This window comes from Podarcis vaucheri, assembly GCF_965113315.1.
Source record: "Podarcis vaucheri genome assembly, chromosome: 17".
Taxonomy (NCBI): Eukaryota; Metazoa; Chordata; class Lepidosauria; order Squamata; family Lacertidae; genus Podarcis; species Podarcis vaucheri.
This window is the reverse complement of record NC_138755.1, coordinates 36,916,793-36,942,433: the sequence shown is the minus strand read 5'-3', so window position 1 is coordinate 36,942,433 and position 25,641 is coordinate 36,916,793. Positions and strand designations below refer to the sequence as shown.

Genomic DNA, 25,641 nt, shown 5'->3' with positions numbered 1-25,641 from the left:
TGTAGTTCTAATACATAGGGAGGGGAGTTTCAGAAAAAGCATGCAATTCTCCTTCACCCTGCCTGTGAAAGTTATCAATTTTGCTTCACTAGATGCCGAAGCTCAAACACCTGTTGAGCTGAATGACTAGCAGTAAAGCAGCAAAAGGCATATTAGAGACAGGCACCTTATCCATCTAAACACAGGAGTTATTTGCAAACTATGGGCCATTGATTGAGCGGACCTTATTTCTACGTATTGGGTGCAACCAAGTAAGAATTAGGTATGTTTCTATCCTCATTGACTTCTGCTTAACTTTTAGCTTTCCTTCGTAGGGTTGCCATATGCCCGGAATTTCCTGGACATACTCGGAATACTGTTGCTGGAAGCAGTGTCTGGGCAGAAATCAGCAAATGTCTGGGAAAATCCAGATGTCTGCAGTGCCATTTTTGGCAATTTTACTTAAACTCAACAACTTTGGGCAAAACTGAAAAAAGCTGAACAACTTTTGTGTCCAGATTTCCCCTTTTTGAAATATGGCAAGCCTACATGTACCTGGTGGTTGCTACTTAGAACCAAGTGCAAAATTCTTGACATTTTGAAAATGAGGTTCAAACTGTGTGTTGGTTTGCAACCCTCAGTTCTGAGAACAAAACAGGAAAGGTGTGTGATCCTTGCACATTCTGAAGTCCAAATAGTTTCAGCGGGAAAACTGTGCAAAAGACTCCTAAGCAAGTACACTTTGAAATAAGCACCAATTAGTTCTACAGGAATTACTTCCTAATAAGTGTATTTTGAACTGCAGCCTTAAGAATGTGATTAACTCCCACACAGAAATCAATGGAATTTAAAAGTGTTTACTGGATAACACTATTTGCCTCTAGGATCAAGTGTTGGGTGATTTATTGTGGTACAAAAGACTTTCCCTGGGCAGTTTTATTGACTTGTTTTACAGACTTCAGTATAATTGCCACCCTCATTCTCAGTAAATCTACTAGGAACAACGTCCCATGGATCTGAATGGAACATACCTCCATGCAAAGGGCACACCTACACTAAATAGAAACCCCTTTCAAACTGGGTAAACTGATGGTTCATATCCAAGGAACTCTGGGAATTCTGTGAAGGCTTACTGAACATAACCAAGCAGTCTCGCTTTCTCAGTGAAATGGTTTCAGGCAGCTGAACCCAGTATGTGTATAGTAGGAAGTAAGTCCCACTAAATTCAACAGGTTTATTCCCAAGTAGATGTGTGCAGGATTGCATCTTAACAGTGCAATTCTACACATCTGCTCAGAAGGTAAGTCCCTTTTAAGTCAATGCTATCTACTCCCAGGATGGTGGTATAGAATTGCAGGTTTAAAGCTAAGAGGTCTAAAATTGAATCTATCACACCTACTGCACTTGGAAAGTTGTCAGTGGGACAGACTTTCCAGTGGGACAGACACTAGGAATGTGGTGTCAATCATAGCAGGGTTGTGGATCAGGTTGAGAATTTAGGATCATCTTACTGGAAATATTTACATAAAATACATATTGAGTACAAGAAACATATTTTACATCCTTTTTTGCCCTTTAAAACCTTACTTTAATTAGACGCAAGCTATTCTATCTCACTTAACCCCTTATTTCCTGTGTTTTCAAAGTATCGCTCACAGTAATTCCAGCACTAAAAGCAAACATGTGAAGTTGCTTTGTTTTTCTGTAAATATAACTCAATGGGGTGGGGTGGGGGGAGAATTGTGCCGCTTGAGAAACCTGATGTTGTTTACAGATTCAGGGACACTTTTCTCGTGGCCTAACTAATGGCAGGCTGTTTAGATGGCTCTTAAACCAGGCCTGACCTTTTGTCTTTTGACCTCCCATGCATGAAATTAGGTAGCAAAAGAAAATGTGGAGGAAAGGATAAAAAGACACTTGGAAAAGCACAAACACTCATTGTATCAGCTCACAGCCAAACGACTGGCAACATCCAGCATTATTTGTTTTGTTTTGTTTTTCAAACATTTGACTCCCCAACTACATGCTTGCTTTCATGCATAGGAAATTTGTATTCATTAGGAGGGATTATTCTCCCTTAAGGAACAAACAGCAATATTGCACTGGTGCATCGGCAGTTTAATGCCATTTTCAAAGCATTTGATTTCACTAATTTTCTTGGGAATGTTAGGCTAGTTGAGAGGTGCATGGATAAAACATGGCCGCAGGATTATAGGATCTGTCTCACATTTGGAACAAGTCTACACCTTTTTAAATCTGTCTATCTATCTATCTATCTATCTATCTATCTATCTATCTATCTATCATCTATCATCTCAGTGTATCTGGTCCTCATAAGCCACAGGAAATCCAAGCACAGGAGACATTAGTTCCCCCTAGCCCAAAATCTGCACAGAATACAAGGGAAATGTGGAATATGAATATTATCTTGCTGCTTCAAAATAAAGGTCCAACTAGTTTGGTTCTCTTTCTTCAGAGGAATATGCCTTCTACCAAGTCTGTTCATTGGTCCACCTACTGTAGCTCAGTCATGTCTACACTGACTAGGAATTATTCTCAAGGGTCTGCAGAAAATGATATAATTTGCAATGTTGAACATGAATTTCCCACATTTACTGACACAGAACTGAAATTCTCTTGTATTCTCAAGGGTCTTTCCCCACCCCAGCAGGATAATACAGGGAGAGGGTACCCTTTGCATGCAAGGTACTTGGCCTGCCACTGAGCTGTGGTCCTTCCCTAACCTTCAGTGCTAAAAGCTGGATCCCCCCCCCCCCGGGAAAACCACTAGAAAAAGAGATGGAGATAGCCATTCCCTCTTGTTTTTCTTCCAGCATCAGCAATGGCACAGTCTGTGCGAGGGAAGAACTTGCCCAATATGTTGTTGTTGTTGTTGGCATCTGTCTGTCTCAAGAGACAATGGAAGAGTGTGCCTTCGGGGGTGAATCAGGGGTCAGCAGACATTTCCAGCAGGGGGCCGGTCCACTGTCCCTCAGACCTTGTGGGGAGCTGGACTATATTTTTTGGGGAGGGCGGGGGGAGAAAGAATTCCTATGCCCCACAAATAACCCAGAGATGCATTCTAAATAAAAGGACACATTCTACTCATGTAAAAACACGCTGATTCCCGGACGGTCCACGGGCCGCATTTAGAAGGTGATTGGGGCAGATCTGGCCCCTGGGCCTTAGTTTGCCTACTCATGAGTTAAACCATTGAAGAGTTACATCGCCTGCTGTGGCTATAGAGACCAATACACAAAATACATGTTTTATTGCAGGTGGGGCAAATGAAGGTGTCTGGTTTTTGGTGCTACAAGTGCACCATGGCACTTTTCTCTCTGCATTCCCCCCAGCAGTCATTCCTCCTCTGGTCACTGCTGCTGATACACGACCTGTCTGTTTGTCTGTCTCCAAGCACTGCAATAATCTGCAAGGAATTCCCATATGGCAGGGTTGATGTTGCCAGCCTCCATGTCATGTCTGCAGACATCTTTGTAATGCCGTATTGGTCTGCCAACAGGCCTAGTGCCTGCCAAGATTGTAAAATAATTCCAAGTACTCCTGGCTGCACTTCTGGCTTTAAGGGAAGATTCCATGGAGACTTGCCCTGGGTGCAGTGATCAAAGTAGATAGAGAAAACTTTTTATTCTTCGTTATCGTTGGTGCCATCCAGTTAACTGGAATGTTGAAAGATCCAAGAGAGACTAAGGGAAACAGTTCTTTACACAACACATAGTTAAAACTATGGAATTTGCTTCCACAAAATGTAATCATGGACACCTACTTGGAGGACTTTAAAATGGATTAGGCAAATCCATGGAGGAGGGCTAGGCGATATCTGGTTTTCAACATCAGGATATACCAATATATCACAATGTCTGTGTCAGGGACTGGACACAGGAGGAGGAATGGAGGAGACAGCACCCCCTTCTCCTGAACCTTCCCGAGAAGAGGAGGGCAGTATAGATTTACAACGGTGATTTGCAGAAGGTCTTGACTCTGAGGCAGAAGAGGGGAAAAGCTGGGAGATAATGGAAGAGGAGGGGGGAACAGCAGAGCCAGAGCAGCTGGCTGACACATTATCATCAGAAAGCATTCCTGACCTGGCGTGCATTGAGAGTAGTAGAACAGAAAGCTCAGAGGCAGAAAGCACAGATCAGCCAGCGCAGGGATGACGTATGACAGAAGAGACGGAGGGGGTGGAACTTTATTCGGAGCAATGCCACTGGGATGGCAAGGCACTTTTTAAAGCCTCTCTCTGTGAACACTGAATAAAGGACTTGGTAAGAACTCTTCTTATTATCTGCTTCTTGGCTGCCCACCATGGGAGGGATCAGATTCCCTGAAGTCTGACAGTCTGAAATAAGGATTGAGTTATGTAAAGGTATCGGCTGGCTTCACGCAGTGGCGTAGCGTGGGGGGTGCAGGGGGGGCCGGCCGCACCGGGCGCAACATCTGGAGGTTAGGGTTAGGGGGCGCAAATTACTTGCCTTGCCCCGGGTGCTGACAACCCACGCTACGCCACTGGCTTCACGGTTTTCCCCGCATCATGATTTCTGCATCACACACACACACACACACACACACACACACACACATCGTGATTTCCAATATATTGCCAGGTCAAAAATTATGAAATATGAACTTCAAACTGGAAGATATATCAGTAACTAAGGCTACCAGTGGCTACTATTCACAATGTCTGTGTTCAGCCTCCACTATTGGAGGTAATGCACCTTTGAAAACCAGTTGGTGGGAATCACAAGTGAGGAGAGTGCTGTTATGCTTAGGTTTGATTTGTGGGCTTACCTTGGGCATCTAACTGGGTACTGCAAGAACTCAATGCTGGGCTAGATTTACTTTTGGCCTCATCCAGCAGAACTCTTCTTCACCACTAAATACCTTTTTCTTGCATTTATACCACATTCAATAGCCAAAAGGGCTCCCAGAGCAGGTTATAGGCAGTCAATCAAGACAAGACAATCACTGTATGCAGGCTTACAATCTAAAAAACACAGTATCAAAGGCAAAATAGAAGAGAACAAGCAAACTCAGACACAGTTTCTTAAAGTGAAATAGCAGCTCTTGAAATGACTAGCTGGAATGGAAATTGTTCAGGGACAGACAGAGGTGTCAAACAGAGTTGGTCTCTCAGCTGAGCTGATAGAGTAACTCTGCTTCCCATCTCTCCCTCTGCTGCAACCTAATCCAATGGTTGCTACCAAGTATGGAAGATGGAGGCTTTGGCTGGTCAGGGTAAACTGACCAAGCTTTATAAATCCAGACAACACTGGTCACTGCCACCATATTTGGTCTCTGCGTCTTCTCTTCATTTTTTAAATGTAAAAGATAAGGCAAAATGTAGTAATTGCCTTTAATATATCAAATACCGTATTTTTCGCTCTATAACACGCACCCGACCATAACACGCACATAGTTTTTAGAGGAGGAAAACAAGAAAAAAAATATTCTAAATGAAACAGTGGATGTATGATTTTTGTGGTTCATGCTGTGGCCACAGACATGTGATCTGACGGTGAGTTTGGAGTAGCCCAATGCAAAAATCCTGAGGATCCATGTGGATCCATGCTTTGTAACCACGTTTTTGCACCACTGCGACCCTAGGCAACAGTGGGTGCGTGATTTTTTTGGTGCAGGCTGTAGCCATGGACATGCTATGTTATCTGATGGTGAATTTGGGGTGACCCAGTGCAAAGATCCTGTGGATCCATGCTTTGTAACCACGTTTTTGCACCATTGCAGCCCCAGGCAACAGTGGGTGCGTGATTTTTTTGGTACAGACTGTAGCCATGGACATGTAATGTGATCTGATGGTGAATTTGGGGTGACCCAATGCAAAAATCCTGAGGATCCATGTGGATCTGTGCTTTGTCACCACATTTTAAATGGGGAGGGAAGGAAAGCAAAAAGCAAAAAAAGATTCTGATTTACCAGCCGCGTGTAGAAAGTATAGATTAAGATATATGATATACAGCATATAAATCCAGAGATTTCCATGTCTCACTCTGCAATCCAGCCTGCTGTTACTTACGAGCAGGGAAGCAGGGTTTCTCTTCCAAACAAGCATACTGTCTCCCTCCAGCAGTACATTGCTTGGAGAAGCTGTAATTTGGAGGGGGCCTGGGGGCAGGGCTCTCTGCTTTTGGAAAATAAATGAGAAACCTACCATTGTAAAAGCAAAAGTCGTTCCCCCCCCACCACCACCACCCAAGCCAGCCCTCTCTCTCTCTCTCCCACCTGCATGCTTTTCGGCTGCCTGCAAGTCCCTAGCACGGAGAGGAGGAAGTGGTGGGCTGGAGCCTGCACGCAGTGTGACTAGGGAAGATTAGAAGGAAGGACGCGATCCTTTCCTTAACCCTCTGCTTGCCAGGAGGGCAGGGGATTCCCTGCTCTTTGTTGAGTTTGAGCAAACGCAGCAACAGAAGCGGGCGGGCAGTAAGACCCTAAGGCAGAATGCAGGAAAGCTTCTGCCTTCCCTCTTCCCTCCTCCCGCCCGCCCGATCTTATTTTTGCCTATTTTGCCCCTGCGCTCCGGCGAGTGAGCTCCAGGGACCACACATTCGCTCAATAACACGCACAGACATTTCACCTTACTTTTTAGGACAAAAAATCTGCGTGTTATAGAGCGAAATTTACGGTATATTTTGCTGCCTGCTCATCTCTTACACTTCTGCATGTTCAGCTGCATGCACAGCTTGATCCTAAGATTTGCCATATTACAACAGGCAAATGGTAGATTGGTAATGGACACTGCATCCTGACCACTGAACATGCCTGATATCCCAACTCATGATAACTTTGTTGAAGCTGTAAGGGGTGTGTGTGTGTATATAATTACACTGTTGCAGGTAGGTATCCCAGTGTGAATGTTGAATAATGAGATACAAGTGACCAGGACCCAGTACTACGGCAGGCATCCTTTTAGTCAAGTCCAGGGAATATAATGAGAACCAAGCCAGTTGAGAAAGGCCAAAAATCAGAATTACTTGAGGCCTCCTTGTACAAATATATAACACTATGTTTTCCAAAATGCTTCCTTAATTAACAGATGTGCAGTTGTTAACCCATAAACTAGTACAATTAATTATACAATTAATAACAGAGTCTAACTTTTGCAGGTTACGTGGGATTGCAGCTGGGGCTCTTCCTTGCCAAATTATACTGAATGCAGGAGATGGCAATATTGCCAAGAACTTGTGAAATAACCTCTTTTAGACAATGCCTTTGGCTGCCTGGCCTGACCTGGAAGTCAATTTAAGCTGCAGCAGAAGCACAGTTATGTGGGTAACTGGAATAAAAGTATTTATTACGATGCAATCCTCACCATAGCTAGTCAGTAGTAAATCCTACTGAATTTAATGGGGCTTCCTCTAGGGCAGGGGTGCCCGAACCTTTTCCAAAGAGGGCCAGATTTGATGCATGACAGCCAAACAAAGTTGTAGGTTGTTGAGCTTTTTTTAGGACTGAAGTTGCTGAGAGCTTCTTCTGTAAATTTAACTCAGGGAATATACTACCACAGGGGCTGAATTAAACCGACTGGCGACCCCCGGTAAGTGGGGTTAGGATTGCTGCCTGTGTGTCATGAACTGGCAGGACTACAGGGAGGAGGAAGGGGATCCTGGCAAGTGTAGTCAGGACTGGGACACACTGGGGCAAGCAGGGAATGGGGAAGGAAGTACTCACAGGGTGATGGAGGATGGTGAGGAGTTGAAGGTCAAAGCACAGGAACCAGAGCCAGAGGAGCTCCTATCCCCACAAACATGGCGGGCTCTGAGGTGTAGGGAGCAGCAGGTGTGGCACTCTAGGAGGCTAAGGCAGGTGATTGCTAGCTCTGGAAGGAGGGATGTGATTCCTCAGGTGGAGGAGGCTTGGAACAGGTGAGGGTCACATGCCTCATCAAGAACAGATGCTGCAATCAGCATGCAAAGTACAAAAGGGGACCAGAGCTGAGGTGCTATGTATGTTCAACTGCCCATTGTGGATGATGAAGAAGAAGAGTTTCGATTTGATATCCCGCTTTATCACTACCCTAAGGAGTCTCAAAGCAGCTCACATTCTCCTTTCCCTTCCTCCCCCACAACAAACACTATGTGAAGTGAGTGAGGCTGAGAGACTTCAGAGAAGTGTGACTGGCCCAAGGTCACCCAGCAGCTGCATGTGGAGGAGCGGAGACGCGAACCCGGTTCACCAGATTACGAGTCCAGCACTCTTAACCACTACACCACACTGGTCTTTGGCTTGGATACTCCTGGAAATCTATGGAACTGTGCTTTGGGTTTGACTCTGGACTGTATTCTGACTGCTGGACTTCAGACTTGGCTACTTGGCTTGACCCTGGACTGTGTTTCCTGACCTTTGGACTTTGCTTGTCTGACTTGACATCCAGACTTTGAACTTGACATACTGACTTGCTGCCAGGTAGGCCAGAGGTTCAAGACACTTAGTCTCTGTCTTTCTTATTAATAAAATTATATCCTGCCCTAAACTGCAAGCATGTTCAGGCTGGATCACATAAAAATAATACAAAAACATAGAATAAAAATGGCTAAAACCATTCTATAATATCATCTGCTCCCTATAGCAATGCCAAGTGGCTCAATATCTCAACCCCTATCCCTACTTAAGCCTGGAGGAAATGAAAGGTTTACAGCTGGTGCCAAAAGCTAAACACTGCTGGTATCAGTTACACATTAAGGGAAAATCATTCTACAGCCAGGGTGTCACCAACAAGAAGGCCCCATCTCAAGCAAAAAGCATATTGGACTTCACTCTGTATGGGGTAACAAAAGGGACATCCCTGACAGATCATTAAGCCTGGGTAATGCTCCTTCAGATAATTGGGTCCTAAGGCATTCAGGACTTTGTACATAAGCATTAAAACCTTGAACTGGGCTTGGTAGCAAATAAGCAGCAATGTAAACTGTTTAGAACTGCTGTTACATGTTCTGACAACCGTATCAGTCAATACCTTGGCTGCTGTATTTTGCATCAGCTACAGTCACTGAAACATCTTCAAGGGCAGCCCCATGATGATTACAGTAATCTAATCCAGAGATTACCAGACTATGGACTACAGTGACCAGAGGGCATGAGCCTGTAAAAAGTTGGCGACCCTATGCTTTAGTCCTGATATCCTCTAAGAAACAGAGCCTGTTGCTATCCTGCATAAAGTGGATCAGCTCAGAGAACAAAACCAAGTTACTTTATGTCCCTTGGAAAAAGGCTTGCAGCACCCCATGGGGTGCAGGATATTCATCTGCTCACATATGATGCAAATAGTGTTCCACCTCAAAGACAGATAAGCTAACTGCTTTGGGATCACCTTTTCATATAGAAACTAACAGATAATCTGAGAATGCAGTCAAACTTAACTGTGTTGACTTTTAGCCAAATGCTGTGTTTCTTGTGGTTTCATGAACCCAATTAAAATACGACAATTTGGATACAGTCCATTCTGGCACACTTCCTCTTTGGATACCATGTGTGTTAAAGTTGATTAGTTATTCATATTGAGGGGATTATGAGTCAAAAATTCCACCTTCCCCTGCAGTAAAATGGAAAGATGCAAATCAGCACACCACCCTTCAGAACTGCTTGTTCATTTGGCTGCCAACACAGTGGATACAAGGGTGGAATTTTCATTTGTCTTCAGACTGAGATAAAAGGAAAGATTTCAGAATACAAGCAGAGTGTTTGAATGTCTGTTTCCTTTCATCTTCCCCATTGTTGATGGCTACATTGTTGGATTACACATAAATATGGTTCAAAATTGTAATATATTTTTTAAAATAGCATATTTCCCAGCTTTGTGTCACACGTTTCATCTATTGCTTCTCCCGTTTCCCCAAATACACACAGACAACTAAAGCTATTGCAAGTATTGTTTCTTCAGCTATTTTGAAACATTGGAGCCATCCTTGTCACAAATAATGCCCGTAAATTCAAACACACAGTTGAGGGTATTTCTTGATGGTTTGTTTTTTTTCCTGGGGAGACCTGGGGTATGACTAAACAATGAATCCCTTTTCCATTTCCAAGATCAATGCAACAACAAGAGGAAGCAAAAATGAAAGATTTCAGCTCAAGAACATTCTGCACTTGAACTTTTGTTCCATCGACTATTATCACTCTGAAAAGGTAAAAATGAATTCCTTTGCTTCATGGGAGGAAAAAAAAAGATTGAACGATATGAAGCCAAATCTCCAAACAGCCTGCTTCAGACTATGGCAGGCAAAGTGGAAAATACTCATGAAGAAAAGAGAGTTTTGATTAAGGAGTAGTTTTGCTGTAGTGATCAAAGTGAAAATGCTAGCAAAAGAAAAGCACCTAGAAAGAAGAAATACAAACAAAATCTAAGTTATTTACAGTGTCACTTGTGTATAAACCTATATTTACTGTTAAAGATGCTCTAGACTAAAGGACTTTTAGCTGATTAATTTCCTGCCTTTCAATTGATTAAAATTGATTGAGCTATTTAAATGTTTTTGTAGATCACCAGAACCTCAATACTGGGCCCTTTTCAAAATAGTGAAGGAAGTACAGGGTAATTTCTGAGATGGCAAACCTGTCTCTGGGCTGTACCTCCTCAAACTGAAGCTGATGCCTTGCATGACTCAATACCTTTTCAACAAAAAATAAAAATATCTATCCACCTAGAAAACTGGGATGGTAGGGGAAATGGTATTAGCCTAACCTTTTGCCTAACATGTCAGTTTTCTATAGGCAATGAGTTTTGTTATGTTTATCTGAAGAAGCAGTCAATCAAATGACTTCCTACTGTACTCTCAAGTATACATTAGTATACATCGCTGAACATTTTAAAAAAGATATAATGGCTAATATGTTATCCTAGGAGTGGCTATGAACTTCAAAGGCTATCGTCTTTAAAATTCTGAAAAAATAAAAAAGGCATTTCCCCCCCCTTTGCTCATTCATCTTATGACTCTTACAGCACATGTTACAGCCATGTATTCCAAAGGTTTCTGTGCAATAACTAGAAGTAGAAACTTAACCTCTTCAAATTAAAATTGAAATTTCCATAATGTTTGTGGTAGTGAGGGACTAAACCACATCTGGGCTCAGGTATCATACAGTGGGGATTCTTGTTTCACTCACAGAATTATTTTTTGGGGGGAAAACACAAATGGTTCATTAAAATGAACACAAAAGCTGATTTGGGCTGTAATCCTAATCCAATTTACCTAGGAGTAAGACCATTGAATTCAATGGGATTTACTTCTGAATAGACAGGTTAGGTTTACAACTTTAGTAAGGCATTTTATCAAATGATTAGTAGTTCTCCATATATGTATACCTAAGGGCAAAATACTATTTTTTTTTGTAGCAGTTTAATTTTAGCATGGAAACTTTGCTATTCCTTAAAATTTAAGAAAAATGTATATATTGATAAAAAGGAAAGACTTCTATATTTTCAATCCAAACAGCCAAGGTTTGGGTCTTTCACTTTTCAGTGTTATAGCATAATGTCAGAAGGGGCTTTGTGCTGCACAGCTGAATACTCAGCCAAACTGTGACTGACACATTCAAATGTATTAAATATTTTTTTTTTATTGTCATGAAGCCAAGTGATTAACCACACTGTTGCTAGAAGGCAAATTAGACCTTGGCAAAGAAGATGGCAGGGTTGATGGTAGGTCATTGAGCAATGGTTTCACCTAGAATTAGAATATTTCTTTTTTGTTTTATTCGTATGATGTGATAGGTCCCTGTGTGGTTTCAAGAATGCATTTATACCAAGATCTTGTTTTGCTATATTGCATCATTTTCAGTCTTTTCAAATCCTTTTGGTTTATATTGATTTGCTCATGTGAGTGTCTGTTGTATGTGTGCTCATACAAATCTGCATGCATGTTTACTGCCAAATGATTGGAAGGGAAATATCAAGCATAATTTTTTTTTGAATTCCAGTTAATCAAAGACTTTAAGAATAATGTAGTGAAGCGACACTTAACAAAAATCAATTTCATTAATTCCAGATCCTCTTTAGCCCCATTATACAGCTGTATGAAAATTACTAACTGTGAAATATAAAAAAGATTATTCTGTAATTGAAACCTTTTTTGTTTTTAGTTAAATTTTGAAATCAATAAAATTCAAATTAAAATAGAGCAATTTCCCAACTCTTCCCCTGTTGGCTCAATATACAGTCATAATTGCTGTGAAACAAACATATTCAGAAGAGGTGAAAATGATCATGCTGGCTTCTTAATAAACTGTTATGAGTCTTGCTTTCTCCAGCAAACTCTGAACTCAAGCAAACCTGTAAAATAATATGGCAAATAGGACACAACCATGCCAGATAAGAATGTAATGAAAAGGGGATATATCCCCTGGCCCTGCCAAAACTGAAATGAAGCAATTTAGATTTAGGGACACCAATATTGTATTGGCTCTGAATACTAGATCCAGTTTGTAGTGGTAGTAATATACAATTGTCATCATCTTTAAGCTCTGGTCTTGTGAGCTTCCAGAAGCATCTGGCTAACTGCTATTGGAAACTATAGGTGCTAGATGAGGTGAACCTTTTGTCTGATCCAACAATGCAAGTCTTCTTACATGCTTATGATGGGTGAGCACTTGTATAGATGTCAATGGTATAGAAAAGTGGCTTCTGAGAAGCAGCTCAAATCTCTTCACATGCTGAGCTTTTCAAGTACACTGGGTGTTGAACTGGCTTGATTACCCATTTCCTTTCAAAGTAATAGGAGGTGACCTTACCAAACCTGGCAGGACAGCTTACTCTATGGTAGTAACCCTTTCATGCATTAATTAGACTTAAGCATGTTGGTTATATGAGGCTGGTTATCCCACACTTCAGTAGGAGGGATATAATAGAGCTCTTCAGTGGTCAGGGCTTTTTTCTAGAACTTGTTGAGCTCCCAAATTTCTTGAGACGTATCCTCAGGCTCCCAAATTCAACCGAGTATGAGATGATGTGTGCAGAATTAGGTATACACATGACTGAATACTGGGCATGGACTAGCACTATAAAATACTGGCTGTGTTGCCATTTTCTTTCCCAACCTTCAAGTCTACTTTCCGATTTACTTAAGGACTCCTATAAACCCAGATGGCTCCAACTCATACACAGCAAAATTAGATCTATTGGTATTGACTTGGAATTATTGTATAATTCTATTTATCGCAATATCCAAATTAGATTAAAGGATATTGAAAAACAAAACATTGAGTCAACTGTAAATAAAATAATCTCCCACGAGTTCTATGGTTTAAATACAACCAATAACGGGCTCACTTATATCTCAAAGTTAATAATTCCAGCCTAATGTAGGACATTTATGTTAGCCCAATTGAATATTTCCCCCTCAACTTTTGTAAGGGCAGATATTTAAATATCCATAGAAATGATAGACATTGTGGATGTTATTTGAATGGCCGGACACTGTAGAACATATTATTTTCTACTGTCCACTATACAACCAGCTACACAAATGTGTGTTATCCCCTTTTTTGGGTAGTTTAACATCATGGCACAATGAAAATAGCAGATTCTACCTGTCTGGTATTAACCTGGAGATAACTGCAAGGGTGGCTGAGTTTCTGTCAATGGTATCTCTTAGAGTGGTCAGTGGCATGGTATAGCAGGAAGACACTCCAATGAAAATTTCTTTTACAATATATCTTATATGGCTGTTTCTCTCTCTCTCTGTACACACACACACACACAAATTGTATATGGATGTTTTAAAATGGTCTATATCTGTAATGCCTAATAAAGTTTTGGAGAAAGAGAAAGCATTAATTAGACTTAAGCATGTTGGTTATATGAGGCTGATTCTTCAGCAGTCAGGGCTTTTTTTTCTAGAAGAGGTGCCAGAACTTGTTGAGCTTTTTAAGGGAGATATACCCAGCCTCCATCGTGCAACACAGAACGCCGTGACACAACACTACAGAGGTGCTGGAACGACCACATTGATGGGTCTCAAACCCTCAGTGAGGGACTTCCCCTGCATGAGAAGACAGACTCTGTTGGATTGAGCAATAGTGGTTTCTGCATGTGCTGTAGAAGGAAGTGAGGGGCAGATGGGATTAGTCTACACAAATCCAGAGGTGGAGTCCCTAAAACAAATGGATGGCACCTTGTATGCCTCCTTCCAGCAACTCCTGCAGCCAAGCTGGCGCCAAACCTATTGCTCTGTTTTCCTTTGGACCACATCAGCAAGAGGGGTGGGGTCAGGGTGGATAAAAATCAATGATTTTTTAAAAAATAAAAAAATTGGATTTTTTTTTTAATTTAAATTGGATTTTTTTTTAAAAAAAAATTCTTTTGGAGGAAACCTCTTTCTAAAGATAGTTTTCTATTTAAGTTACATTATAGCCCAAAGGCTATTCATCAGGAAATAAGGATTTGTTTTTAATTATGTAGCATGAGGCTTTATATGCAGTGTTTAAATGAACTCCATTACTGTAATCCATTCACAATGCCATGCCTTTCCAGAGGTTTCTGTAAGATTATTTGGGGCAGTTTTTCTAACGAGGTATCACAGATGCTTGTTCTTGCAGTTCTCAAAAGTGTGAATTTGTGTCTGCAGAGATAACATGCCTTTTCTTCACAGCAAAAATGTTATAAAATAAACATACAGAGTTGAGAGAAAAACCTTAAACCCATCGTTCTTTTGCAAATTTATATACACAGAATCAACCCCTTACCTCTTAAATACTAAGTTCCAAGAGGTTCAATGAATAGATTGTTTGGAGTGGAGTAGATCTGCAGAAGTAGCTAAGTGTGAAGCAGTAAAAATGAAAGTGCAACCTTGTGAGCAGAATACTCCATGAGTCTTGGGATCTTTGTGTAATAATTGTGCAAGTCAGTTGAATGTCTGTGTAACTCAAACTTGAGGCAAGTGCTGAAGGCACTTCAGGGCTGGCAACCTCTTCCCAATCACACTGGGTTCCAGCAACTGCACTAACACTTAACTGTACAGAATAGGCACCTGAATGTAGAAGCAAATCCAAAGAGGGGTGTGTGTGGAAATAGTAACTGGGATCTGTAAGTCCTTGGCGAGACCTTGAAGTGCTTGCCAGTCAACTAATAAGAGTTCACTGGTTCCAGGGCTTGTCTGACATTGTCCAAACAATAAAGTCTCTACCTGGAACTTTAGTTCTGCAGTAGGAATCCCTGAAGTTCTCTGCTCCAGTATTGCACCCAGAGCTCAGAAACTACTCGGGCTAATGAAATCCCCTGTCACAAAATGCACCTAGAACAATGGGAGCTTCAAACACTGGGTATGGAAGAGGGCTTCAGATGAAGGAGAAGGTGTCAGAAATTGCTGCCTCCCTTCAATGAACGGAGGAGAAACTTAGAATTCAAATTCATTCACGGTAAGGTCTAATACCATATTTCCAAAATACCATATTTCCAAAAAACAATAACTAATAACCTGTGACCGGACACACACAATGTAGCTGTTAATCTAACCTTCAAAATGTTAATTTGAAATTTCTTTAGAAGATACAAGAAAAGGCTTCAGATCAATTTTTCCTACATGAAAATTACAAATGATCTTAAAGAGGGCCTTATATGTACATCAGATACCATTTGAAGCAATGCCTGCATTTGTTTAATCTTTCCGGTGTCAAACTAACAGCCCATTTGCAATATCATGCATAATTAATTTGTTTTCCATATAGTAATACGATTAACAACTTCACATTTTACACGGGGTACTGAGTCATGTTCAAATAAAACAAGTTCTAATGAGAAAAATTGGATGTGGCAGCAAACCAGTGTTCCACTAAGCAATCCAGATTCAGATGTGTTTGCCTCTCTTTTCTGCATGTATTTTTGTCAGGATTCCACTGTAAACAAGATAATTTCTTTTGTGTCAGGTTATCCAGAGTAAATGTGTTTTAATGAACAGCTCTTTCATTGTAAATATCGCAATATGCTGAAAAGGTATTTACATATGATGTTTTGGAGATTAAGTACAATCGGCTACATATGAAGACAGATTTGCTCAATGAGGGCCTCTAATGTTAGCCACCTATGTTTTAATTGTCAAAGTCCTATATGCCAAATACATAGTTAATTATTTCAACAGAATGAGTCAATGTTAGCCCTTCTTGCTTTGCCTAAATCTCTCCTAGCTTCCTTTCAAATGTTTCACCTTCATGCCAGTCTTCTGTAAGAGCACACCACCTTTCAAGCTTGCTTTCATAGGCCCTGTTTCTTTCACCCCTCTTTTTCTAGGATCTTCTGCCTACCTGGACTTCCTAAATTCAGACCATCCAATCTACAGCCAGAGGCTTATCTCACTGGCGAGCCCCTTTGGCACAAGGCAGGTATGTTGCACCTACAACTATCACGGACCCTTCTGCCTAGCCAGCATTTGTGTCACAAGCAGAGAACTGAGCCAAATCTCTTCCAGAGTGCCCTAGTGTCCCACAATACGGATGTCAAAACAAAACACAAATGACGTGTCATTTAAGGACACGCAACATGGCAAGGCCAGAAGATAAAAATAGATGCCGAGAGCAGGTGGTGAGCAATTCTGTTGCAGATGTAAAGCAGGTCTTGCCTTTCTCATTTAATCCCAACAACAACAACCCTGTAAGATAGGTTTGGATGAGAGGCAGTTACTGGCCCAAGGTAACCCAGCGAGCTTCATGACCAAGTGGGGAATTTGAACCCTGGTCTACCCAAGTCCTAGTCCGATGCCTGGCCTAACTGCTACACCACACTGACCACAACACATTTTCTTAGAGCAACAGCTGAAATAAGTCACAGCAAGCAGGGCCAATGTCAGGAGAGTGCATTGATGGACACCTGCCAAGGCCCCTCGCTGCAAAGTCACTCACTGTTAAACCACAGAACCTCCTGGCCCTGCTGCTCCTCTTCTTTGCTGTTTCTGAGTTGCAGGGATGTATTAAAACCAAAAAAGGACATATTAGTTAGATATTATCATTCCTCACTCATGTTTGTGAGTTTAGCATATGTCCCTTTGCAGCTCAAAATAAGGAAGCTGTTGATAAAAGTAGCTTTAGCCTTTTAGTTAAGTAACCCAGGATGCTTTAATGCAGACTACATTTCCTGGTAATTTACCTTTTCTCCCTTAAAAACAATAAACACGCAAAACAGTCTTCTTATAAGTAAAGAAAAATTTATTCATTCAGTTTCACAGAAGCAGTCTTGAGAGTGGTGACAAAAAATAGTTGCAGACATGTATTGTACTTTAGATGAAAATGGTATCTGAGCTGGCCTACATCTTTAGTTATGGATGAGCAAAGAGAAGTGATGAGTATTTGAATATCAAGAAGCAGAGAAAAGAGAGAGCAGGCCAGGAACATAGCCAGCTTTTAGAGCATGGACCCCGCTTACCTGGCAGTACACAACGGGAGTGGCTCTCACAGGTAGGACTGCCAACTTCCTCTGTGTGTGCTTTTCTAGTGAACACGTCTTATTGGTTTGAGTGCATTGTAAATATCCCACATGAGCAAGTAAGCAGTGGCCATACTGAGGAGATGGAGAAGTTTTTGGCCTCGCACAGGGTGCCATATTATAAAAGATTGCCAAAGTCTGCCCCTCAGGAGGTGGAGCTACTCAGAAAGGGTGGCCACCGATGTAATCTTGCCTGAGCACCTGCTCCAGCACTGATGACAGGCTGTGCCCAGTAAATTCCTTCTAAACAATGTGCTACAGAAGAAATCCCAGTCCTTATTGTTACATATAAACAAGCATTGAGTCAAGCTTTCCTACCCTTTTAAACCACCACTCTCTCCCAAATTGGGTCAGATACCCAGCTCAGTTGGAGGGAAGGAGCAATGCTTAATTTACTGGAGCTATGCCAAGGTATACCAGCTGAAGATCCTGTACAGTATCTTTGTTTAAAATCAAAATACTTTAAAAAGCAAATAGTAATAAGATAAGGAAAATCTGCTTTAATGTTCCTGCAGTTGGCAAGAGGAATAAGTTTGCATTAAACATTATCATGAATGGAGGTTCTTAAAGCGTGGGGGGATGAGTGTTCAGACCCCTGGGCTCTCACTTGTGGGGTGCCTCAGGGTTCTGTCCTCTCCCCCATGCTTTTCAACATCTACATGCGGCCGCTGGGAGAGATCATCAGGAGGTTTGGGCTGGGTGTTCATCAGTATGCGGATGATACCCAGCTCTACCTCTCTTTTAAATCAGAACCAGTGAAGGCGGTGAAGGTCCTGTGTGAGTGTCTGGAGGCGGTTGGAGGATGGATGGCGGCTAACAGATTGAGGTTGAATCCTGACAAGACAGAAGTACTGTTCTTGGGGGACAGAAGGCGGGCAGGTGTGGAGGATTCCCTGGTCCTGAATGGGGTAACTGTGCCCCTGAAGGACCAGGTGCGCAGCCTGGGAGTCATTTTGGACTCACAGCTGTCCATGGAGGCACAGGTCAAATCTGTGTCCAGGGCAGCTGTTTACCAGCTCCATCTGGTACGTAGGCTGAGACCCTATCTGCCTGCGGACTGTCTCGCGAGAGTGGTGCATGCTCTGGTTATCTCCCGCTTGGACTACTGCAATGCACTCTACGTGGGGCTACCTTTGAAGGTGACTCGGAAACTACAACTAATCCAGAATGCGGCAGCTAGACTGGTGACTGGGAGCGGCCGCCGAGACCATATAACACCGGTCTTGAAAGACCTGCATTGGCTCCCAGTACGTTTCCGAGCACAATTCAAAGTGTTGGTGCTGACCTTTAAAGCCCTAAACGGCCTCGGTCCAGTATACCTGAAGGAGCGTCTCCACCCCCATCATTCTGCCCGGACGCTGAGGTCCAGCGCCGAGGGCCTTCTGGCGGTTCCCTCATTGCGAGAAGCAAAGCTACAGGGAACCAGGCAGAGGGCCTTCTCGGTAGTGGCGCCCGCCCTGTGGAACACCCTTCCAGCAGATGTCAAGGCGATAAACAACTACCTGACATTCAGGAGACATCTTAAGGCAGCCCTGTTCAGGGAAGTTTTTAACGTGTGATATTTTATTGTATTTTTGGTTTTTATGGAAGCCGCCCAGAGTGGCTGGGGAGGCCCAGCCAGATGGGCGGGGTATAAATAATAAATTATTATTATTATTATTATTATTATAAAGCGGTGGCAGTGTGACGGTGCAGCTGTTGCCCTTTGAGATGCCAAAACTTAATGAAGTAGGATAAACCTTGCCGAGGAGACAAACACATAAATGAGATTTATCCCAAGAAGGATTAACTTCTGTACTTACACATTTCCAAGGACAAATAGCGAGGAAAGCTTTCCACATGTCATCAGACGGTGGGCCTGTGGGGGGTGATTTGAGTTTCACACACGCTGAGAATGTCACAAATCCTTTGGAACATGTTAGAATCAATGTTTCTTGTTGATCCAAGTAGAAGTCTCCAGAGCCCCCAAGTGCAAGCATGTTAACAAAATCCTCTGCTAAGGGGTCATTCAAAAAAGCAAGTCACACATCTAGGAGGAAGGAGAAGGTAGCAAAGTGGTGACAATTTGCAACAAGCAAGAGAAGTTAAAAATGTGGTGGTCTTTCCAGCACAGTCACTTAACGTTGGTCAACATGATACAATCAGAACAGGGATAATTCCAAGAATTGCATCCTCAATGGGAGCTCCCCACTGCAGGAGGAATTATCCCCCCCCCCGCCTTGGTCCTGATCTTTCTTGGAATGCAGGTACAGCAGAAGCCACTTGGGTTTCCCTGACTCCAGCCTTTCAGTAGCTCTTGATCAGGAGGTTGTCAGCAAGCTGTCCACAGCGCCAGTTAGGGGCTCCCTGACTGTGCTTCAAGCATACTGTGTTTTAAACATAAAAAACAGCAAAAGAGCAAATCTAATCTTTAGAAGAAGAGGAGGAGGAGTTTGGATTTGATATCCCGCCTTTCACTCCCTTTAAGGAGTCTCAAGGCGGCTAACAATCTCCTTTCCCTTCCTCCCCCACAACAAACACTCTGTGAGGTGAGTGGGGCTGAGAAACTTCAAAGAAGTGTGACTGGCCCAAGGTCACCCAGCAGCTGCATGTGGAGGAGCAGGGAATCAAACCTGGTTCACCAGATTACGAGTCCACCGCTCTTAACCACTACACCACACTGGCTAATCTTTAGGGCAGATGCAAGGTCTTTTGCTGCCCAAACAGAAGCCATCATAGATTATGAAGGGCTTTTCCTCACACAGAAGCCATAATAGATTATGAAGGGCTGGTTTTGACCTATAAATATGAATAATAATTTTATCATTTGTACCCCGCCCATCTAACTGAGTTGCCCCAGCTTTAAATGGCTCAGGACTGCAATACCTCAAGGTCTGCCTCTCCCCATTTGCACTGACCCGGACCCTGAAATCATAATCGGAGGCCCTTCTTCATGTGCGTCCTCTACGAGATGTCTAGAGGGTGGCAACATGAAAGCGGGCTTTTTCTACAGTGGCTCCCTGCTTGTGGAATGCTTTCCCCAGGGAGGTTCGCCCGTCACCTTCATTACATATCTTTATGTGCCAGGCAAAAACGTTCTTCTTATTCCAGGCTTTTGGCTAATTAAACAGTATATGACCTTCTAAAATGTATATTTATATAGTTTTTGCTTGTTACTATGTTATGTATTTTTGTATTTTTATATTGTAAAGCACCATGTGATCCTTGAATAAAAGGCTGTATAGAAACGTGATAAAAATCAATAAATGAATGCAGGAATGATAACATCATATACTTTTATTGACTTTTGGTGGGTCTTGTTGTCATTTACTAATCATGAGGAAAGCACCATTTCTGGGCAAGGCACTGGAGCCTGTGGTAGCATCTCAACAACTAGGATCATTAGATTGAGCATTTTCTTACTCCTTTCCCACTACCCCACCATCCCCTGGTGCTACTTTATTTTTAGAAATACTAATCCTCCCCTAAGGTTACAGCATTCTTTCATGGCAATCAACATAGAATAACACACTTGTAAACTGTGAGCAGATTTGATTTGGAACATGCTGATAAATTTGGCAGTAGAAAATAGGTCGATTATATTTCCAATTTGCATTTGGCTCTCGTTGACTTTCTGCTAAGTGTGCCAGAAACACAGGTGCTTAAACGGAGTGTTGCAGTCTTGGAGTGATATGGTCTATCTTGCTTTCATCACACCATGCCTTAGAGTTACCTTGTGCTGTTTTGATAGAGCTATTAATTTAAATTCTTTATTTAAGGTTTGTCTCTCCTTAAAAAAACCCCTTCAAACAGATTTTCGCATATGAATGGAGTGAAACAAAGAATATAATCTTAACCCCAGTGAATGGTTTTCAGACTGACATCTGTACATTAAGAATATGTAAAAATACCAATTTCATGCTCTGACAGCTTATTCTGCATTGGTGGTGGTGGGATAATACCATGGGAATGCGAAATGTCAAAGCATTACATAATGTCAGCCATTCACATGTTCGTCTGATGAGCTATCATGGAGTGTTCCTTAAGGGACATTCCCCCCCCCCTGAAAAATGAGAACGAGGGAGGAAAAGAACCAACAAAACAAAAGAAGAATTAAAAAAACAGGCCTGACTCAAAAATTAACATTATTGTCCAAGCCTGGGCAGTGTGTATGGAGGTCCTGGGCTGTCCAGACAACAAATCCCCCCTCAGCCTTGCTCTCCAAAGTCAAGGAGAGTAATGTTTCGCTGCAGCTTGGCTTCAGGAGTTGCTGGAAGGAGGCTTACAAGGCGACATCAAACCATTTTAGTGACTCCACTGCAGATTTGTGTAGGGTTTACTCCTTAGCCTTTTCTTTTCCCAATGATCTCTCCCAAAGCAGTGGAGGTTTAGGATCCTTCTAGATTGGCTTCCTCTCCATCTGCCCCTCATTTCCCTTTACAGCACATGCAGAAACCACCTTCTCGGCCACGATACCCACTATTGGTCTTTTCCACACATCTGCTGGAGCCTGTCTTTGCTTGCATAGAAGTCCCTAACTCACTGAGGGTTTGAGACCCTTGGCTACCCCTCACCAGCTTTAGCCATCCAGTCAAAGACGTTTCCTAGGGTCTGGCTGCTGTCACATGCTAATAGCTTATAGGAATCACAGATGAGAGGTGAATGCAGGGTGGGGACCAAAGGTGGACAAACTACCCCAGAAGGTTCCCCCCACCAGAGATACTACCCCTCCCCTAATACTCCATACACCCCTTGCATGGACTACCTAGCACTTCAGAAGATTTGTCCAGGCTAGTACTGGGTGCTAGCTGACTATCAGGGAGCCTTACACTGTGGGAAATTGCTGAATCCTTGCAAGCTCTGACTAAGTTGAAGGTGTTTATTCCAAAACAGCAAATTCACCCCTTTCTACCTTGATTTGCCTTGTTTTAAGTTTGGTGATGCTTCTTTTATTATTCATCAGCCACTGTTAATGGTCATAAAAAGTGTGAGAGTGGAAATAAATCCTAAAGAAATGTACCATAATTGTATTTGGCTACATAGTACAATACAACAGCAGGTCTCTGTGCAGATGCTGCAGGCAGATGATTCCCTATCACTGCAACAGACCCATTTCTACAATTCCACTCAGTCCAATCCTCCTCCTGTAGCAGTATGGACCCAAAACATACCATGGTATATTTAAAGTTTTAAAAAATCTATGACATTATAAGCTTATTGAGGCTTATTCTTAATAGGCTTTCATGTTTATTTACAGGATTTACTAAGGTCTGTGGTTTCATTGAGTTACTTTAAATAGGGTTACTGTTCCTTTATTACAGATAGGTAGCCGTGTTGGTCTGCCATAGTCAAAATAAAAAAATTCCTTCCAGTAGCACCTTAAAGACCAACTAAGTTAGTTCTTGGTATGAGCTTTCGTGTGCATGCACACTTCTTCCTTTATTAAATTTCTATACTACTCTTTATCCGAGGATCACATATAACCATTAAGAATGTAGTTATGGACAAAGGATGATGGCAATAAACTCTCTCTACACGCCAGGTCTGGGAATAGAGTGTTGGAAGGTCTACAGACACGAAATGGATTTTTATATGTTTCGGAAACAACAAAGGTGCTGATTGCAAGGAAACAAAAAAGGGCCAGCTATGAAAATGGATTAAAATTAATAGAAGGATGAGAAGGTGATTAAAAAAGAATGAAGTGGCACCATCAGGAAGCATTTGGACTTATGTTTGTAACAGGAATGGGAAACCTAATTATTTTAAAAATTGTATTAAATTTAAATAATTTGGATCAATTTAAAACACACACACACACACACACACACACACACACACACACACAGTGGTACCTCGGGTTACATCTGCTTCAGGTTACAAACTCCGGTAACCCGGAAATATTACCTCGGGTTAAGAACTTTGCTTCAGGGTGAGAACAGAAATCATGCTACGACGGTGCAGCGGCAGGCCCCATTAGCTAAAGTGGTGCTTCAGGTTAAGAACAGTTTCAGTTTAAGAACGGACCTCCGGAACGAATTAAGTTCTTAACCCGAGGTACCACTGTGTATATATATATATATATATATATGTGTGTGTGTGTGTGTGTGTGTACCAGGTTAGTTTTTTCCTCTATTCAAGCCCTAGCAAATTACCCTCCTTCTCTGCTTAACACACAACTCACTACACCCAGAGACTTTTACAAGTAGTCTTCAACTTGGCACTCACGTCCTTCACTCTTGGGTCCCTTCAACCTTCTTAGGGTTGCTGTACACAACAACCAGCTGTCATTTGGCAATGGCCACAACACCTTGCAGACCTTCAGCTCTTTGCCCTGGCGATACCAGTTCCTCGGTTACATCTCCAACTTCCCTTCAGAAACAAACCTCTTCTCCTAGTTGCCCCCCTAAGCCCTCACTGTGCCACTCCAACAGCTACTCTAGCCTGACCAGTACTGAACCTAGCCTTTTATCACTACCATCCTGTCCTGTGATTGGTTTGTAGTTATGGGCCAATGAGATGAGGCGGAATGTCCACTTACTGACCAGTTAAAACAGCCCCCCTCTGGTTTTGAATATAATGCCAGAAACCTCCCCCAATATAGCACCTGGCTGACAGTTTAACTGACACTTTGCTGCTTGCAAGTCTGCATTCAGTTCAGTTAACTCTTTACATGCCTCACAGAATCAAACAATAATAGAGCTGTAGAGCTGGAAGGGATGAGAATAGTGTGATACCTCAGGTTAAGAACTTAATTCGTTCTGGAGGTCCATTCTTAACCTGAAACTGTTCTTAACCTGAGGTACCACTTTAGCGAATGGGGCCTCCCGCTGCCGCTGCGCGATTTCTGTTCTCATCCTGAAGCAAAGTTCTTAACCCGAGGTACTATTTCTGGGTTAGCAGAGTCTGTAACCTGAAGCGTCTGTAACCTGAGGTACCACTGTAATCTAGTCCAACCCCCTGCAATGTAGGAATCTTTCATCCAACGTGGTGCTCAAACCCATAACCCTGAGATTAAGTCTCAAGCTTTACCAACTGAGCTATCCTGAGTTAGCCTCATGTTGTTAGAAAATACATGGACATTTTCATAATAAAGCTTTCCTACACTGGAGGCTGGTTTGGGTAGAAGTATTGATTCCAGTCCAAAACGCATTCCAGGCTGGTGTGCAACAGGTACTTAAAGTGAAACTGACAAAAGGTGTAGAAAAAGCAGCATTTTCCGAGGGCTCCTGGATTTTAACCAGGAACTTCATGAACCAAGACCAAGGCTAGTAAACTAAGTGGATCTGTCTTTGTTGAGGCTTCACAGCCTTTAAAATAATATAAGTACAGTAAACATCAGCTCCTGTGACAGGCATACATTATGAAATATCAAATATGGACATGCCTGGTTTAATTATAGAAGCCTCACTTTCTGTCCTTATGTGGACAACAGGGCAGAGCTTTCAGATGGTTTCACCTCGTCAAGTAAATCCAAAGACTTTTCTGGATCCAGCTACAAATGTCCTGCTTCTTGAAACACCTTACATGCACTTTTAAAGGTATGATGGCATTAAAATAACAGTGTCAATTTGATGATCAACAGTTTATTAAAAAACTTTCACAAATTTATGTATCCACTCAACATGCCAAAAGGTCATTTAACAAGCATTTTTTTAAAAAAAGAGGGCAGCTTCAAAGGTAGGTGGCAATATGGTCTGCCATTTAAAATGCCCACAAAGCACACACAAGCCTTTGCACCTGCCTAGTTTTAGTTCCTAGCCTTTACTATCATAGGGATGTTTATGTACCACCCAAGCCAGTCTCCTCCTTCATTAGCCATTGCTAAAAGGTCTTCTGGTATTGCATATTCTTTTTTTCCTGCAATAAGCCTGGTTAGCATTGGCTTCAGAAGCAGTGTATGTTCATAAACTGACCATCACAACCATCACTTTCATCCCAGGATGATGCAAGAGTGTAATAATGGCTGTGATCTTATGCACACTCACTTTGGTGCAAGTTCCACTGATTTCAGTAGGATTCTCTCCAAAACACAGAAGGTAAGAACAGTCCCAATTACAGAATTCATGTACTTTGACCCTCACTTGCCTGGTTCTCAGATCTGCCCTTCTAATTCTATCATGCATTTTTGGTTGTGTTATTCTGGTGTTCTAAGAATATACACTGCACAATTTCCATGAGGTTTCGTCTTGTAAAGAATACAGTAATTAGGTCGGGTTGGGAAACCTTTTTCAGCCTTTGGGGGA

The 25,641-nt window shown here is 42.2% G+C and overlaps 1 long non-coding RNA gene across 3 annotated transcripts; it reads right to left on the bottom strand.

The window, feature by feature from the left end:
- Positions 1-6,644: 6,644 nt before the first annotated feature.
- LOC309522128 lies at positions 6,645-25,179 on the bottom strand. 3 transcript variants are annotated; one of them, XR_014214883.1, is made up of 3 exons: positions 23,624-25,179; positions 19,222-19,448; positions 6,645-10,326 (listed from the first exon to the last, which is right to left on the bottom strand). It is a non-coding gene; the product is annotated as an uncharacterized lncRNA (long non-coding RNA). The 3 variants fall into 3 exon arrangements; XR_014214884.1 differs by lacking the exon at positions 6,645-10,326 and adding an exon at positions 15,519-15,840; XR_014214885.1 differs by lacking the exon at positions 6,645-10,326 and adding an exon at positions 15,857-16,589.
- Between the last annotated feature and the right edge of the window lie 462 nt (positions 25,180-25,641).